We start from the raw sequence: 18,452 nt of genomic DNA on the forward strand, positions 1-18,452 counted from the left end.
GACGTGGACTCTCAAATCGCAGATGAGAATCTCACCAAGCTTGTGACATCAACTGTTCGGATCTTGAATGTTCATCGCTTCAGACAGTCAAGTTAGATTAAGATATTCGTTGGCTCAGCTTCTTTACTGGCATTTCTATAATTGGGTTATGTGAGGCATCCTGTGCGGCCATACATGCCAAAGCCTCTACAGTGTCACAAAAAATTAGGGGATTTTACGCGCCAAAAGCACTTTCTGATTATGAGGCACGCCGTAGTGGAGGACTCCGCAAATTTCGACCACCTGGGGTTCTTTAACGTGTACCTAAATCTAAGTACACGGGTGTTTTCGCATTTCGCCCCCATCAAAATACGGTAGCCGTGGCCGGGATTCGATCCCATGACCTCGTGCTCAGCAGCCTAACACCATAGCCACTGAGCAACCACGGCGGCTCACAGTGTCACAGATGCCAGCAGATAGGTCACGTAAGTGCACTCTGCAAGAACATCATTACATGCTAACGATGTGGCGAGATTCACCAAATGAGACTGCCAAGTGGGTGGGCCAAAGTGTCCCAACTGTGCTGGATGACATGGCCCAACCTCGAAGTTATGTACGAAAATCATAAATGAAACACGGATACTCAGGAAGATGTCGAGAGCTAATTCTTCCCACAAAGGGGCAGCTGCATTAGTGCGCCGATGGTGACGCCGCTCACGGCGAAACACAAGCGTGTCAGCAGTACAACGAGACCACTTCAACCGGAGCCTCCACAAGTGCCCCGCATCATGTCCGCACAAGCGTTAACAGAATCGCGAATCGTGTGACAAGACCGAGCCATTGCTGCCGGTATATTGAGGCTTGCCAGAACGCCCGCAGTGACTGGCCCCGCGGAAGATGCTGCTGAGGTTGGCTGGCCCTCCCTGCCATCAATAGGTTCTCACAAAGATCACGCGGATGAATGTTCTACGATGCGTTCTGCTTTCAAGCTTGATGGAGCCAAGGTCCATAGCATGCTTCGAGAACTGATGAATACTATGCGTGATGGGCTTTCAAGTCTACGCGCGCCATCAGCGTTGGCTGCGTAACAAATTATGGATACCCTAGAGCCGCTTCTCACAGTTCTACGTTATTATCTTAGTATCAGCAAGAACTTGTTCTTTTGAAGAGTACATGCTTCCATCTGTTGAAATGGAGTGGAACGCCTGTTGTTTGCGTCGACACCTTTCAGACGACTTTCGACAACGCAAATTCAAGTATCAGTTCCCTTTTGTGGTTGTCTGCGAGCCCAAATTCTATCTCCCTTCCGACTATCAGGATATATACAATGTTGGTCGCGGAAGGACATTTGCAGAAGCAAGCTTCTGTATTGCATACGTCGTGACATGGCGTACGCCCGACGTATCATAGCGGAACATTCTTCTAATGAATACTTGTGTGACGGTACGGCATAAGCAGCAGGTGTTTCCATCATTGGAGGCTACAGGTTACCGAAAGTGAGATTTCATCGCCTACACCTGAGTTCTGTCGTCCTTGTGTGCCCTAAACGACATATAGTACTCGAGAACTTTAGCGCCCACCACTCATTATGGGCAATGTTACGATAAATAGATGAAGTGAGGAATTCGCAAACTTCATGTATAACGAAGGTTTGGCAATCATTAATGACGGCCCTCCGACCTTCTCTGAGGCACGATATATAGCAGCTCCTTAGACCTTGCATTCGCGTCCAGAAGCATTCTGCCCTGAACAACCTGTTACATAGATCTGAACACCCATGGTACCGACCACATGCCTACATATGTACAGCTGCAATGGTTCCTTCACTTAAGCTCTTTCAGGAAGATCGTCCATTGACAACCTGATTGACTTGGTGTAGACCGTCGAACAGGATAAGAAGCGTCGACCTCGTCAGAAGCACTATTTTGGACGTCAAAGGTGCATATGACAATGTGCTGCATGATGCCATTCTAGACGCACTTGAGGCTTTATCACGACGACAGATGGGGAGCCCAGATGCCATCAAATCAGCCGTGACATATCTCAAGGAGGCGTACTCAGCCCTACGCTGTTCAATATCACCCTTGTTGGACTCGCGGATATAGTGCCAGAGACTATAGCCATGAGCCTATACGCTGACGATATCTGCATATGGGTTTCTGGTGTTTCGCGGCCATAACTTCGTGCAAGACTACAACGTGCAGTGTCAGTCACCTCAAAGTATTCGCAGCTGTGAGGTCTACAACTGGCACCTGCGAAGTGTACCGCCCATCTACTCACGGTGCATCGAAAGGTGATGCACCGCTACAAGATTACGTATAACGACGCAGACATACCGTACGTAACACACCGCAGATTCCTAGGAGTGATGATTGACAGAATCTCGTCCTGGTCCAAGCAAATGTCGATGCTTAAGTCCAAATTAAGCAGTTTCATACACGCTTACATATATGGCTGTCTAGGCATGAAGTGGGGCCCGTCAGAGAGATCATTGCTCCAGCTTAATGAGTAACTTTACGTAGACTACCTCCGATACAGTTTACCGATTATTACGAATATTCACTTCCCGCCTGCCTACGTACACTGGAGAGCTTACAAGCTCTTGCACTGAGAACATGTCACAGTCTGCCATGCTGCATTTCGTCAAAGGACGCTATTTCGGAAGCACGTGTGCCTCCTATAAACGTCTATCTCTCATGCGAACCTTTAGGGTATATCTTCGACTATTGACCTGCCATGAACGTCACCCTCTATCGGCCATTGTCATTCTACGTCCAGACAGCACTTTCTCGGAATCTCTTTCGCGTCATGAGAGCGTCCTTCCCTCAGGCTTTACTACGGCAACAGCAGCGGCCGTACCAGCGTGGACTTTGTCAAGACCTGTGGTGAATCTATCCATTCCCGGATACAGGAAGAAATCACGTATACATTCATGTAGGCTTAAAGAACTTAATTTAACTGAAGAATATGCCACCTCCATACATATATTTACTGACAGGTTGGTGTCAACAGCCACTTTCACCGCGGCATTCGTAATACCGAATAGGAAGGTCAGAAAGCGCTTCCATCCCGACCACCAAACTACCTCAACGGCCGCAGAGATTGTTGCCATTCGGGAGGCAATTCGTTATACATTGATGGTGCCGCACCAGGCTTGGGCTATATTTTTTTATTCTAAGCCGGCACTTAAGATGATCGATTCTTCCCTTAGACAAGGACCTTACCCTGTCCTTGCTCAAGAGGTGCTCGAATCACACGATGCCACCCTAAGAACTGGCCATTGCGTAAGGTTTCAATGGATTCCGGTACACTATGGCTTACATGGAAATGAGCTCGCCGATGCGGAGGCCAAATGGCCCACATTAACTTTACAGCAGTGTCCATCCCATTAGTGTCTCTAGGACACTAATCTCCTAACCTACATGTTTTTGCGCGATAATACCGCAGTATATTGGGCCTCGCGTGGTCGTCGTCATCATCGCCTCCACGATCTCGACCCAGAGGTGAAAATACGGATACCACCGAACATGAAAATGTGCAATTCAAGCTTGCTCTAATGATTACAATTAAGTGTGGCCTTCAGCAGACGTTATCTACATCTGAATTGTGAGTAACACGGTATTCCTGAGACGACAAAATACCTCTTGTGCATCTACACGCGATTTGATATAAAGAGAAAATCGCTGACCGAGATCTTGTCAAAATTTTTCGTTGAACCATAAACTGAAAAGGTTCTATTGGGACCTTCGCCCGATCATCGTCATCAGCCCTCATAGCCAGGCTCCAACAAATTTTTGTATGAGCGCGGACTGGACGAGAGACCTTGAAGAGTCTTGGAACGTGCTAGATTTTCACCATCATTTTCATCGTCATAATCAACGTCTTTTCTAATCTTTCTTTCTACACTTTTTCTCCTTCCCCCAGCGCCGAGTAGCAGGTCAGGACATTGATTCAGGCCGACCTCTCAGCATTTCTATCATAGTTATACCTCTCTCTCTCTCTCATGCAATCTGCCGGAACTGATAGTCCTTTCGTCATCAAGAAAGCATCCACTATATCATGTGAGATAGTGCACATCGTAGATGGGAAGTCTCTCTGTAAAAATACGCATCCACACTTATCTGCTTAGATGACGGCAGTGGTGGTCAAACCTCCTCATGATAGTGCAGAAGTTGTTTTAGTTAGACAAATCGAGTTCTGTAAAAAAAAACAAAAAAAAAACGTCAGTGTGGTTGCACAATGTGCCAGCTGTCTAACAACTTCAGGAGGCAAGCTAGCTCTGAAACGGTCGTTCCTTTGCCACTGCTCGGAATAGTGCGGTGGTAAGAGGGATGAAGATGAGATTTCCAATTATTTCGATAACTGGCCTAGAGTGCGATGAACTTCTGTACTTACTGCGCGATTCTCCCGAGCAGTTTATTTCTTCCTCAACAGCAATATGCCGCATTACGTTGTTTCTAGCTTTATTGCTTGAAACGCTCGCTTTTCAGAATGGATAATATGCAGCAACAAGCGTCAAATTTATGAACTTTTGATGTTCATAAAAAGCACAGCATCTGCTCCCTGTTCAAGAGATGCATGTATGAATGATGGGATGATGAAGCAATATTCAGCAGCCACTGTCGGCGTCCGGATTGCACCATCGGAGACGGTTTGCACAGGTGGGTTAACGAGTCACTCCGGCTCGAAGGGTGCAGACACTGATTTATAGGAGAAAGAAATTTTCCGATGATTACGATACTCTCTATTACAAAATTTGAATGTAGCTATATACGGGTTTTCGTTTCGGGATATACTGTGTGGCGCAAACAAACCGCCTAGTGCTACACGTTGCAAACGGAGGGAAGTGGGGCGCGACTGGTAGGCTAATCGGTAGATCGCAATAGAAAGCTCGTGGGTGACGCGGGGGCGGAAGTCACAGCAGCTGCCGCAGGCAACCTAAGCTCATGCAGTGCTTTGTTTCCATATTGACGATGCGTGATGCTCTGGCGCCATCTCGTAGCCATCGTCGCCGCACAGCCCCTCGTGCACGGCACTAAGCTTTTCTTCTCACACTTTCACCACACTTCATAACTCCGCTTTGCTCCTCGCAATCTCTTCGCTCTCGCTGCTTTTTCCATTCCCGGCTGAGCTCCGCGTTCGCTCTCCTCTGTCGCTGGGCCCGTTCGCTTTGTTCAGGACGCCGAGGCCGACGCTTACCGCGGGAAGGGGCACCTAAAATCTGCGCTCTGGAAAACGTTGCATGTTTCCGACGTTACAGGGGTTACAAACAGTTACAATGCTGGTGTGCACACCATAAGCCAACCCTATCTCGGCAGAGCCAATGGTGCTTAGCACTTGAACTTTCTTACACAACGACAGTGGGAACGCCCGTGCCGCATTTTATAGATCCAGCGCTCCTCCCTCACCTCCAAAATGTTTACTATCGAATCATTGTTAATTTCGTTTATGACCAGAAAAACAGTTCACCAATTCTTAAGTTTGTTAGAACGTCCATGCATGGTTAGTCATGCATGGTTAGTCGACTAACTAAACACGCAGGAACACTTTTTAGCGCAGAACTGTAGAATTGTCATCCAAAAGACACAATATACAACAGAAAATGGCAAAAGTAACGCCACCCATATTTTTCAGAAGGTCGGCGAAACAGCATGCAAATCGCGAACTTGCTGTATTAAAATGCCGACAGGGCAAATATATGCGTAGAACGTACACGCGGGAACCCGTCAAAATTATGGCGCCAGTACTCGAACATGTACGTACAGGAAGCTACCATGATTCCCAGGAGCTGAAGGCTGTGTCCTGTCATCAGCAAACACAGGTTTGCAATTCAACCTGTCAGAGAAGTGCATGAGATGACTGTTCCCTAGCTAAATGTCGCCCCCCTATCAGGAACGTACGATTAAGTGATTCCCTCGGCGCCTCGGATCCGGGTCAAAGCCGATCGTAATGGTGGTCGCGCATCCAGCCGGCATCGCGATATACAAATTGCCCATATCAAGACCACAACTATGCACATTCCAATGCTTGACGCCAGGACACCCTCATGGAAGCCGCCCATAGAATGGAATCGTTCGTCACCCGTTAGGGGAGACCATCCGTTTAACTAATCGGCGCAACCTCACCTTCTGAAGCTTTTCGCACCCGCCCGCATCCCGCAGGGGAGGAGGATGCCCCCGGCGGGACTAAGAAAGAGGCCCTTCGCCACGCTCAAGTCCGATTGCTAATGTGGTACAGGTAGTTTTCTCCACTTCCTGAGCATTGCAGTATATTTAGGAGTGCCAGTCTCGTGCTCATTTCGTCGCGCTCCCTTTGAGCCGTCGACGACCACTACTTAAGTGGCGCACATGTGCAACGCGTATGTCGCACCAGAACCCCTTGCCCAGAAGGCCTGTGCCACACTTTTCCGTTTCTTTTACGAGCGTTCGAGGCAGTGGGCTCCCAGCAAGTCACAAGTGGCCTCCATTCATTGATCTCCGAAGGCGAAGCTTGCGAGGTTTCATACTGTTCTCATTTACTGAGAAGATAGAAGTTTGGAGTCTAGCTTGTATTCGGTATAATTAGCGAAGCAGGTGACATTCAAAGAATTTCACCATCAATATTTTTGTCGGGATGCTTTTACTGCAATAGAAAAGAATGCAACACAGGGATGACTGTATGATGACTGCGTAACCCAGCGCCCCCAAAAAAACTAAAGGATCGCTCCTAGAAAATAGCATTTTAAACAGGGTTAATATAGCACGGCATGCCGTTTGGCTTGTTGTACTTTAACTGGCAAGACACCTTTAGCGAAAGCGAACAAGGACGGATGGAAAACGTAAACAACAAATTCGTTAACTTCAGCACATTTATTCCCAGCGTTAATCACTTGTATACACCATGCACAGTAGTGCCTGGCGTAATTTTTTTTATTCGCTGATTGGTACATCACACGTTAAAGAACAACAGAACAAAACGCATTTACAGAAAATATGACCCTGAAAAATGTTTAAAAACGTCAAACACGCTTTGTTTGACGTGGGGATGATTATAATGACATGAGGTCATTCAGAACGGGTAGCCATTCCGGCTGTTATTCGCCTGCGCAATATACATCCCTGGTGTGAGCTATACATTCTATAAATTATTCTCTGGCTGGGCGTGCGTTTACATCCGCATGCCTCACCGCCATACGCGTCTTCCAAATTGCGTGCATACTCAACAACATAAACATATCATACGGTATGCCACTTTCACACTGAACCGGCAGAAAACGAATACCGTATGGTGTTATAGGGAGGTCTTTCTTTAATGTTCGCTGAAGCATGTCCCAGTGAAATACGGCATCCCAACAGTCCAAAAAGATGTGATCAATACTTTCCGACTTACGGCACGAGAGGCAATTAGTACTCCACGGAACAAATAGGCCCTTTTCCTCTAGCCATGGTTTCACGGGCAACATACCAGTATGTAGCTGAAAAAAAAGATCTTGGCTGATGGCCGTACTACCATTCTTTTCATGCTTTTAAAGACATCTTTTCCGGGCCCGATTGCATACATGGTGCGATACAAGGGTTCTGACATCATTACGTCGATAAGATCTTTATACAACCATTTTTTCTTAACTTCGCACAAGTACTACAGAGAAAAACGAACCTTGAATATACTGAACGCCGATACTACTTCGCGCAGATAACCACGTATACCCATTCGCCCCGCACAAGAAGTCGATACAATGAATTCGGGTAAATAACAGCATAGTCTAACTTGTAACATGGTGCGCAAGAATGGATGACTCTGATCACGTAGAAAAGGAAACCTCGACACTATCTGTCTTACAAACAAATGGACCAATCCCAGCCCACCATCTCTCACTGATCGAAAAAGATTTGTACGACTCGTGCATTGCCATCGGGATCCCCAAACAAAAGTGGCAAAGATTCTGTGTATCTTCTGAATGTTTAGCCTATTCATGCACAGCACCTGAAGCACGTACCAAACTTTCGCTCCTAAAAAGATATTGCAGACTTTTGTTTCATCCTTCCAGTATTCATCTGGATCTTTATATCCCTCTAGTGGCACCCCGAGATACTTTGTGGGTACGTCCCTCCATTTCAGATTTTCGATAACATCTGGCATTGCCTCCCAGGTGCCATGCCACAGAACTACACATTTATCCCAGTTTATTGCACTACCGGACCACTTGCAGTACTTGTCGACTGCTCTCACAGCTTCGCTAATACTTTCTCTGTTTTCACAGAAAACGGCAATGTCATCAGCATAAGACAATAATTTGACCTCGGCCATCATAAGCTTAAAACCACGTACTTTGTTATTGGGAATTATGCTCAAACATTACAGTCTGCAGTCTTTTGGCTAGCACCTTCATGAACACCTTATAATCTACATTGGTGAGGCTTATAGGACGATAAGCACTCACCGATAAAACCTTCACTGGATCATCACTTTTGGGTATCAGTACAATATGCGACCTTCTAAAGGATGGTGGTGCATCTTTTATTTCGTACGCCTCAGCGAAGAGCCGCCAAAGAGCCTTCGAGAGGTCATGCTTAAACGCCTTATAAAAAGCAGCGCCAAGTCCTTCTGGACCCGGCGTTTTTCCTTCACTTAGATCGTCTATTGCTGTTTCTGTTTCGGTTAAGCCAATTGGCATTTCAAGGCGTATTTTGGTTTCGTTATCTAACGTAGGCATTCGTGTCAAAACTTCACCGTGTAAAGAGGCCTCACTTTTACCGCTGCATCCCAGCAATCCTTTGTAGTATTCGGCAAACGCTTGTTGGATCATCAATTTGTCCCTTGTATTCTCTTCACCGTACGTTATCTGCGTTATTTCCTTACGTGAAGCGTACCGCTTCTCCTCGCTCAAGGATCGTTTCGTCGGTGTTTCGCCGAGCCAGAGGTGTTCTGCGCGTGCGCGTATAAGTGCGCCTCTGTATTTTTCTATATCTATTATTTCAAGCTGACTCTTTATTTTTCTTATTTCTTCATTGAAAGTGCCTGGCTGCGCGCTCTCGACTGCCAACAAGAATTCCAGCTGACACTGTAGTTCCCTTTCTTTTCGTTTTTCATTCTGGTGTAAAAGGGAAGATCTCTCGATAGCGCTAATTTTTACTTCTTCCTTAAACCGCTACCATGCGTCAACAAATCTTCCCGACTCAAACAAGTGCAATTTTTCTATAAGTACTTTCACATTGTCTACAAAGACTTTATCGTTAAGTAATTTGTTATTGAGTTTCCACAACTTCCACGAAAAACCTGACCAACTTTTTCTTACGCCTATTGAAAACATCACGACACTGTGGTCAGTAAACGCTACCGGCTTAACCTCATAACTGTTGCAAAGTGGTACAAGCACGTCTGCCACGTACGCTCTGTCTAAACGTGAGTGGCAATCACGTTGGAAATGTGTATAGACAGTGCCACTTCCTTTTTGCAGTACATTGCCAACATCATCTAGTCCACACTCCTGCATAATCGTAGATAAAAACAAAGCACTTTGATCCCGAACTGGCAATCCCTTGCTCCTATCTTCCTTCAGGCATACACAGCTAAAATCATCGAGCAGAATCACTTTTCTTTCACATTTTAAATATGGTTCAACAGTTGCAAAAAACCTGAGATGATCTTTAACGCTATTTGGTGCATATACACAAATGACGCGCCATTTCTGAAACAAGAACAAAAATCACAAAATACAATTCGGCCATCTTCACTAGAATAAACATATTCTTCCACAAGACCTAAAGAACTACGCAAAAAAATGGCACAGCCTCCAGAGGTGCCAAGGGAGTGACGTACGCAAACGTTGCACAAATACCTAAAAGGTTCGACCATGCGATCCGTTTGCTCCCGAGTTTCAACCTTGGTCTCCTGAACAGCTATCAAGTCAAGGTCATACTCGTGGAAGAGACGACTGACCTGATATTGCCTTCGTCTAGAAGGTGAAGGTCTAGGTGTAAGGGGCGTGTAGTCCACGAACGTGGCAACCCGTAACGCGGTTCTAGATTGCGAAGTCTGCGTGCCAGCAGGAACGGATCGCATGGTTCCTATCTCACACATAGGCCAGGCGTCGCTGGTGCAAAATCTTGGAGGACTTGCGGGTATACACACACACGGCGTGCACCCGCCGCACACGTCACATGATGCTGAAGCCATTGTAGCCATGTCCTTTTCCGTCTATGGTCTTAAGGCCCTTGGTTGAAGCACAACCCTCGTTGCTAGGAGGGTGGCTTCCGCGGCGGTCGGGTGCCCGCTCCGATGTTAGGTATGGGCTTAGTGCTGGGTCGCCTGCCCGTGGCCACCTTCGTCGCCGGCTCATGTCCTGCCCCCTTGCCTAGTCGGCCGCCGTCAGGAGCGACCTCTTCAATGGGTCGCTTTGGAGTTGCGCCACTTACGCCTGCACTCACGACTTCCATGTCTTCTGGCTGGCTGTTTGACGCGGTGGTATCCTTTCCTTCGTCTTTGTTGTTTTCGTCCACTGGAACATCGTTGACCGCTTTGGTTGGCTCGATAGAAAGCCCGACCTCCTCCGCACGTTCCACATTCCTTTCTTTCTCCATCGACAATTTAGAAAGGGGCGTGTTCCCAGGCTCCCCCATTCTGCTGCTGGCTGCTTCCTCTGCGTCAACTTGGTCCATAATGTGCTCCGAGAAACGATCGGCTGTGACAGTACCTGCCACCTGAGCATATGTCTGAGTGCATTCGTTGTCTTCATGACCATAGCGCCTGCACTGACCGCACCGTGGTATTCGACAGTCACGTCTAATATGCCCCGTTCGGCGACACCGTAGGCACAGTGGCGCTCGGCCTGGCACAACCAGAAGTGTCGTCATGCCACCCACTCGAAACTGATGTGGTAGGTCCTCGATAGTAGCTCCGGTTTTCGGTTCCAGTGCTACGGTACGAGTCGAAGTTCCTTTGTCCGTGATACCATGGACGCGCCATCGCTCCTTCGATACTTGTGTCACCTTCCCGTAGGCCGCAAACGCGGTGCGTACATCTTCATCCGGTACATAATGCAAAAGCCAATGTAGCTTTAGCCGAACGTCTTGCTTATTTGGGTCGATAACGAGGCATCGCCTCTCCTTTATCTTGACGTCACCAACCGCGAGCATCTTCTTCATTCCTTTTGCTGTACTGAAGGTGACCGCCCATACGTGGTACATCTGGAAAGCCCCCAAAGCAAGCACGTCGGGCAGCATTCCCAGACGAACCATCGTGTCGCGGACATCTTCCACACGATAAGGTCTTGGCCTGATATCTCCGTGTAGAAAAACAGTATTTGTAATACACGCACCTTTATGTAACTGGGGCAGAACGACTTCATATCCTTGGTTTTCTTCGGCAAAAAACCTGTTTCCACGACCCATTTGGGCCGCTGTATCCGCTCCATCGGAGCTCATGGTGACACAACCTTTCGCTAGCGCGTCCGGAAGTGGAATCGTGCCTGCCGTAATCAATGCGTTTAACTTGGCTTTGACCTCTCCTGCTGATAGCGCATGTCTGAGCAATAGCAATGTTTCGGCTAATGTGTTGGCCAATATAAATTATAGCGTAAATAACTTATTTTGAGCGCTGTGTGAATCGAGACTTCACGCTATTGCAAACAACGAGAGAACGGGAAAAAGAATAGGGACCACACGACACGGGGGCTGTGTTTGTCGTTATCAGGCTGTTTTCAATAGTACGTTACCTCGTCAACAATCCCGGCTAAACACAGTTTTGAGGTGTTTAAGGAATGAATGACCCCTGGTGTAAGAAGGTTCGACTAAAGAAAGCCAGCACGCTAACTAATATTGTCCGTACTGAAATAAGGTAATTCGTGTAAGTTGGTCATCCATGGTTTATCTAATGACTGCTCCTTTTTGTTAAAAAGAATACTTCATTACACATATCTACATAGGAGAAAGACACTGGTATTTCCCCTCTTCAAAAATATTTGAGCAGTTCTTGCGATAGATTACTGAAGTTTTTTTTTTCTTGCAGTCATCGCACTCTAAAACGCGTTCTTTTTTAGTTAGCTTGAGCTGAGTCTTACCGACGAAATTGAGCGCATGCCATCAAACAAAGCGTCATATGGCATAAGCGCATCGTGTGATGCTTCCGATGCTGATTAATGTGGAATTTCTTCAGCACATATTATTTAAGTTGCCGCTACTCATTTTCTGTGATACATAATCTGTGCATAGTTTACATGTGCTACAGTTTATTTTTATGTGTTCGGAAAAATGACAGCCTTCCCATATCATGATATCAAAAGAACTCAGTTATTTATGCCGTTGGTTGGCATACGACACTGGCACAAGGCTGATGTTCCAGCAATTTCAAAAGGTCTCTATGGACCAATACATGCTTAGCTGCTTCTTAGGTTCCATTGCAGGGACTGCCCAAGTATAGGGCAATGAGTAGTGCCTCGTATTCCCGAGGTAATGGAAGAGCCTTCTTTACTGTGATTGACAAGCTTTCCATGATATACTGCCCTAGTTTGCAAAAAGAAAGTCAAGGAGCCGTTCATTCGCAACAAGCTGATTTTAAAACTCCAAGGCGGCAATCGGGGTCAAGATGGTTACTGTGCAAAAGTTATCTCGCATACACCTCTATCTCCTTCAAATAGAGGAAGGGAGTCGTTTGTGCGAATAAATCGGTACACTCTGTGCAATGCATCGCGAAGTCTTCTTCCGGGCTCTTGTTGTGAACAGCGTAAACTACATGTTGATGTTAACAAAAGTCGCGCACAGGATTGTTCATCCTTGTGAACACCATGCTTTTCTGCAAGGTGGCACAAAGCAGTACCAGTGTCATAATTCATCAATGTTTACGGTGCTCCTACATTATTTTTTGTAATGCCCTGGGCTGTGGCAGGCGTTAGGCAATGTTTGTTCTACGCGCAACTCACTGGTGTCCTTCAACTCGTGAAGGTGCTCCATGTGGCCAACATCTTAATTTTATGTACACCGTCATCATCGCAACGCGCATGATGGGGGTGTTTTCCCTTTGGTAGACAAAATTTTTCCTATTTCTCCTTTGGCCCATTCCAGTACTTGTGAACATGTGTGGTGCGATGTTTTTCTTTCAGATGGTGAGGTTCCTTTGGTTCTTTCTGCCATAGCCCTCGCAATAGTTATTTAATTCTATTTGCCGTATCGCGTCAGAAGATATACATAAAATTAAAATAAACTTTTTCATTTGTAGCGACTTTCATATGCTGCAAATTGCCTGGAAAGATTTCTTTCCAGTTTATCATGTAACTCGAAAATTTCCCTCGCATTCACCAACATGGGAGCGACTAAAGACCTGTGTGAATACGTTAATTTCCAGACCACACGATAAGCTAGACATGGTATTCAAAGCTAGACATGTTTTTTTTTTTCAACTCAGTCAGTTTATTAGAATACATATGTCCTGTGTCTGCCGTCAGTGACCACGATGCTGTGTTAGCAAGTGTCTGTTGCAGGCATCCGCTAACCGTTGTGGCATGACCTCGGAAAGCGTATACCTACAAAAGATGTAACTACTATCTAATGACGCACACCATAGAGGAAGGGAAACAAGGGGAAGGCGGGAGATGGAAATTCAAGACGATGAGCAAAACGAGAGCAAGGTAAATGAGGGACCGAACGTTTCGACAAGTGGACTTCTGTTCTTCAAAGCAACGTATGCTTTCCACGGCAGGCTATATATAGGCAGCGTTCTTCTCAAGGGGAGAGGAGGTAAGGCGAATGGGCGTGGCAACGAAGAGTGTGTGTTAGGGTGTAGAATTGAAAATAGAGGTGAGCTATTCAACGTCGGTAGAGGAACGTGAGGTAGCGCCGTGTGTCATCCAGTCGACGTGTCACCGGCTGGCCCTCGAGGCGTGACGGTGATTAACGAGGGATTTCTCTCTATGTGCGGGATTGCACTTCGGTCTTTGTAGATGCAATAGTTTCAGTAACTAATAGACATGTGATGAATCCATATAGCAGATTCTTTTTTTTTTGCAGTGCAATGACTCGAACTATGGTTCTTTGAAATAAACATCCCTGTTGTGCGAAGATTGTAGCGGCATAAATCGACAACTCAGCAATTGAAACAAACGAGTGGACGTAGACCCAGCTACACTGCCAATCGATATCTTTGTTGAAATTCCCCCGCATTTTATTTCGTCGCCACATCTCGTCCCTTTCAACTACGTAAAGGCTTCTTTCAAAAAGGCAACTTCTTTTATTGTCAAGGCCACCGACGGTGTGCTCACACATTGCACTCCTCTCTGATTTATCTCAAATACCTCAAGAATCTTTAGAGTTAGCCTATCGTAATTCTTTTTCAGGGCTTGCACATCGTGCAATTAGGGAGTGCACGTGCAGACTTGGCTATCCTTTCCTGTCTTGTTCATTTCGAAACGTTGGCAGTGCAAGGCTAGATTGTTGCCGGCGGTGCCTGAAAGTTATGACGTGTGCTCTCTTATCTGATCATTTAGGCATCTTCCTGATTGACATTGGAATCAGGCATGGTGTTTTCTACTTTTCGTGGTTTAATCGTGCGCCCATACTTTTGCCTCGTTTGGTGCTGAACACATTACTCGGACGCCGTGTATTTCATCAATCTTGATGAGATTGTGGGTCAGTCCAGGCACATGTGGAGTTTTTGCATGTTTCTTTTGTGCATGCGAAACTTCAGGTCCGCCTTTTGCTTTCTTGTTTTCCTTTCATCTTCCTTACGGGGCGGCGTTCGGCTATGCTGCATAGCATCGACACGGGTTACCCTGAATTTTTTAGCCTATGTAACGGTTGCTGAAATCTTTGTTCTGTTTGATGCTGGTAGGATTTCTTCCGTGCTCAAATAAACGCTGCACTCGCTATTGACAGTTTTAGAGTCTTGGAATGGCCGTACGTGACGGAAAGAAATTGTTTCTTTGCTCTGGGCTCGTACATCTAGCGTAGATGTACCGGTTTTAAATCTAGGAATATGTCAAGGAACTGCAAGGAACTTGGCTTCGCAAACTCATAAGTGAAGTTCAGCTCTGGGCAAATTGATCGAAAGTATTTCAGAACAATATCCTTGAGTTGACTGTAGTCAGTTGCAGTCTCTGTTTGGCATAGGACCAAGAAGGCATCCACGTATCGATAGATCCGTGTGATGCACCTTTCCTTGATGGAGCCTTGAATGTTCTTCTCGCATGCTGCCAAAAAAAAAACCTCATTGCATCGGAGTAGTGTGCTCAGCACCAAACAGGGAAAATGTATGTGCGCACGAGTGAACTAGGAAAACAAGAAACCAAGTTGCGAGATCGCGCACCAGACCAGATACTGCGATTGCGTGAAAGGATTAGTAGACACCATCACCCTTTCCTGTTGAAAAAAATACTTATGTCAAAGAGGAAGATGCCCAAATTAACGGATAAAAGAGCACACGTCATAACTTTCAGGCACTCCTGGCAACAATCTAGACGTTGTGAAATGAACAAAAAAAAATAGGCAAGTGCGCACGCGCACCCCCCAAAATTGCATGACGTGCAAGTCCTGAAAAAGAATGACGATAGACTAACTCGGGAAATTCTCGAGGCATTTGAGATAACTCAGAGAGGCGTGCAATGTGCAAGCACACCGTCAGTGGCCTTGACAAGAGAAGAAGTCGCCTCTTTCAGAGCAGCCTTTAGGTAGATGAAAGGGACGAGATGTGATGACGAAATAAAATGCGCAAGAATTTCAATAAGGAAATCAGTGCAGCTGCGTCTGCGTCTATTTGTTCCTTTCTATGGCTGTGTTCCACAAGTTCTGCTGCTACATTCCTCGAAGAATAAACCAACTAGCTCAATTAAGACAGGGTAGGTCCTATTCTAGCCATGCATTTTAGGCTATGTTTGTGACCCTTTTTCTCATGATCTGCTGGGGTTAGAACAATAATCTTGGTGGCATTGTAATCAGCAATGTTAGGTAGTTTTACTGAACCAGGATTATTTGTTTTTAGAGATTAGATTTTTTGTTTTCATTTTTTTACTGGACCCACCAAATTTTAGAGCCAAAATCTGCAGTAAATAGCCTGTAAACAAAAATCCCCTACAAGAATATTTAAAATCCTGGTTCAGTAGACTTTCTGTAATGTTTGCTGAATATCTGGAAAATTTTGTCGCCCTAGCGCTTGTAGTTTCTGAAAAAAAGGGTCAAATGCAGCAAAATTTGGTGTTTTGAGATAATTGGCTTTGAAGTGGAAGAAAGAGCTTTATTGCAATATAGGACTATAGAAACAAATTCTGGCGCATTTTTTCAATAGCCACCAGCCTGGTAGTCCCCTCCATCATCAACACTTCTTTTCTGAGCTAGCTGCCTAGTTTTCCCGGCCTGCTTAGTTACCAGTCGTGCAGACCTCTCTGCAAAGTACACTCGCCGCCGGTCAACTTCGCGCAACCACTGGACTGTGAACCGTCCTGGAGAAACTCCAAATGACCTCAAAATGTCGGCTCGAGCATTGCTGCGGTCATTAAAAGTTAGCACAGCATCCATGGTCACTATTTTCGGCGCCTTGAGGCCAAGAAAGACATTGTTCGGAGCGCGCTCCCATACAACCTTGTTGAACGCCTCATTCGCGTTCTGAGTTTTTCCATGGAAACATTTCTGGAGAAGCTCAGGCTTTGAGAGCTGCTGAAACACCGGCGTTCCGTTTCCAGCGTTCCGCCGAGCGCGAAAGCTTCGATGCAGACGCGCACGTGGTGGCCGTGGTGCCCACTCCTGGATTGTGTTGCAGACAATTGGGGTCATTGGAGATCGACTAATGCCGGTTTCCGTGGAAGAGACGTTTTTTAAAGCACTTCTTTGGCTTCGTCATTGCATTACCGCTAAATAACCAGCAACAAAGTATAAATAAATTCGATTGTCCGCGAAAACACGCCAAAGCACGCGCAAAACGCCCCGCGTTGCGAGTAATCCAGCTGCGTCTTAGGATTCGTTTGACTAAGCGAAATATGCTAGCTATGTTTTCACTGTTGCCAAATGAGTGACAGCCATTCCGCTAAACGTGAAAAAAAAATAGGCGGTGAAAAAAAAATTTTTTCAGTTTAGGAGAGGCAAAGTTCCCGAGCATGTGGGAAAGGGGGCGTGGCTGGATGCTGCCTAGGTTTCGAAAAATGTTGATTTTGAGGTAAATATTTCGCGTAGGCGCAAATGAAACACTGGGCCATGTTAAGGAAAGAATAGAGATTTTAAATTACGCAAAAACAAAAAGTCGATTTTTTTCGGAAAATTTGCCTACCCTGTTCCCTTAAAAACCTTTTGGAGATCTTTGTTATGCCGTTTCTATCGAATAACCACACGTTGAATTGCTGGAATATAGTAGAAGTATTTCACCGAAGTGAATCGATAAAGCACAGATAAATGGAATGCCGCGCTAGCTTGACCAAATGTAGCAACAAATCTAGCGCGTATTCAAAATTTCACTGATGCACCGTGCATAATGGCGAACGGTGGAAAACTTGATCAATTTGGTTATATAAAAAAGTGCTACTTTTAGTTGCAGTAGCAGTAGGAGTCGGTTGCTTTCTCATTAAAGCATAGTCAGCATTGATTCTATCTCCGGCTTCGTTTCATTTGATTGCTATATATGCGTTAAAATGGTAGGTTAGGTAATGTAAATGTAATTCAGGTTTAAAACTCCCGCAAAAAGTGCAGAATTGCAGACTGGGGTAAAAATATGTGCCTAATTTTCGCGGATAAAAAAGGGTGGTTGTCTAGCTCAATGCTACGTTCAGCTTGACCTCCCGCACCATGCAGGGAGGGCAGAAAAAGGTAATTTCCGTCATATTGCAGAAGTGCTTTCATGCCACAGTTGACGCACTCGGAAAATGTTTATATTTACAATTTAGTCTTAATCGCAATGCATATTTTCACTCCTCGCAGGTGTAGGCAATGGGAGCTAATGTAGCAAAGGTAAAAGAAAAGCAATAAGAAATGTGCTGTACAGTAACCGCCAACCACATTTCATAAAGAATGTTGTTATTTACTGCACACAGCTAAATCAGAAGAGGAGTATCGCACCAGGCGCAACCGCCCTGTCAAAGAAAGAACCACAAAATTTGAAACTTGGAGTTGCGGCAAATGCAGCACGTTACGGTTGGCAAGTATCTATCTACCTTGGCAGGCCGTGTTAGCCGCACAACATTCAAAGTCATGCGCTTGGCACTTTTCCGTCGGTCGTATGAGCGGGCCGGCGTTTTCTGCACTCGGTCGCGATACGTTTAAATTTGGCGATGAATATCGAAAATTAAAAGGGATTTTGGTAATTATTGCAGCGCACTATAATTGTGACTGCCACCAAATTAGCCGTGTAAGTGTTACTAGAATTTAATACCGATGCTAATAAAAAAAATGTAGTTTCTTCTTGTGAAGCTTACGGTATTTGCAGCAAAATATATCCGCCTCACCTTACGATTCCATTGCAAGAGCGCCGCGTTGGCTACCCTCGTACCCGTTTTACATGAAATCTCCATAGTCTTATTTTAAAAA

The 18,452-nt window shown here is 45.7% G+C and overlaps 1 protein-coding gene across 16 annotated transcripts in view; it reads left to right on the forward strand.

Annotated features, from left to right (window-relative positions):
- Positions 1–18,452, forward strand: part of LOC135908735 (uncharacterized) — a 1,076,237-nt gene that overhangs the window by 850,707 nt on the left and 207,078 nt on the right. The gene's annotated exons all lie outside the window — the stretch shown is intronic.

The sequence above is a fragment of the Dermacentor albipictus genome, unplaced genomic scaffold (assembly GCF_038994185.2).
Source record: "Dermacentor albipictus isolate Rhodes 1998 colony unplaced genomic scaffold, USDA_Dalb.pri_finalv2 scaffold_18, whole genome shotgun sequence".
Taxonomy (NCBI): Eukaryota; Metazoa; Arthropoda; class Arachnida; order Ixodida; family Ixodidae; genus Dermacentor; species Dermacentor albipictus.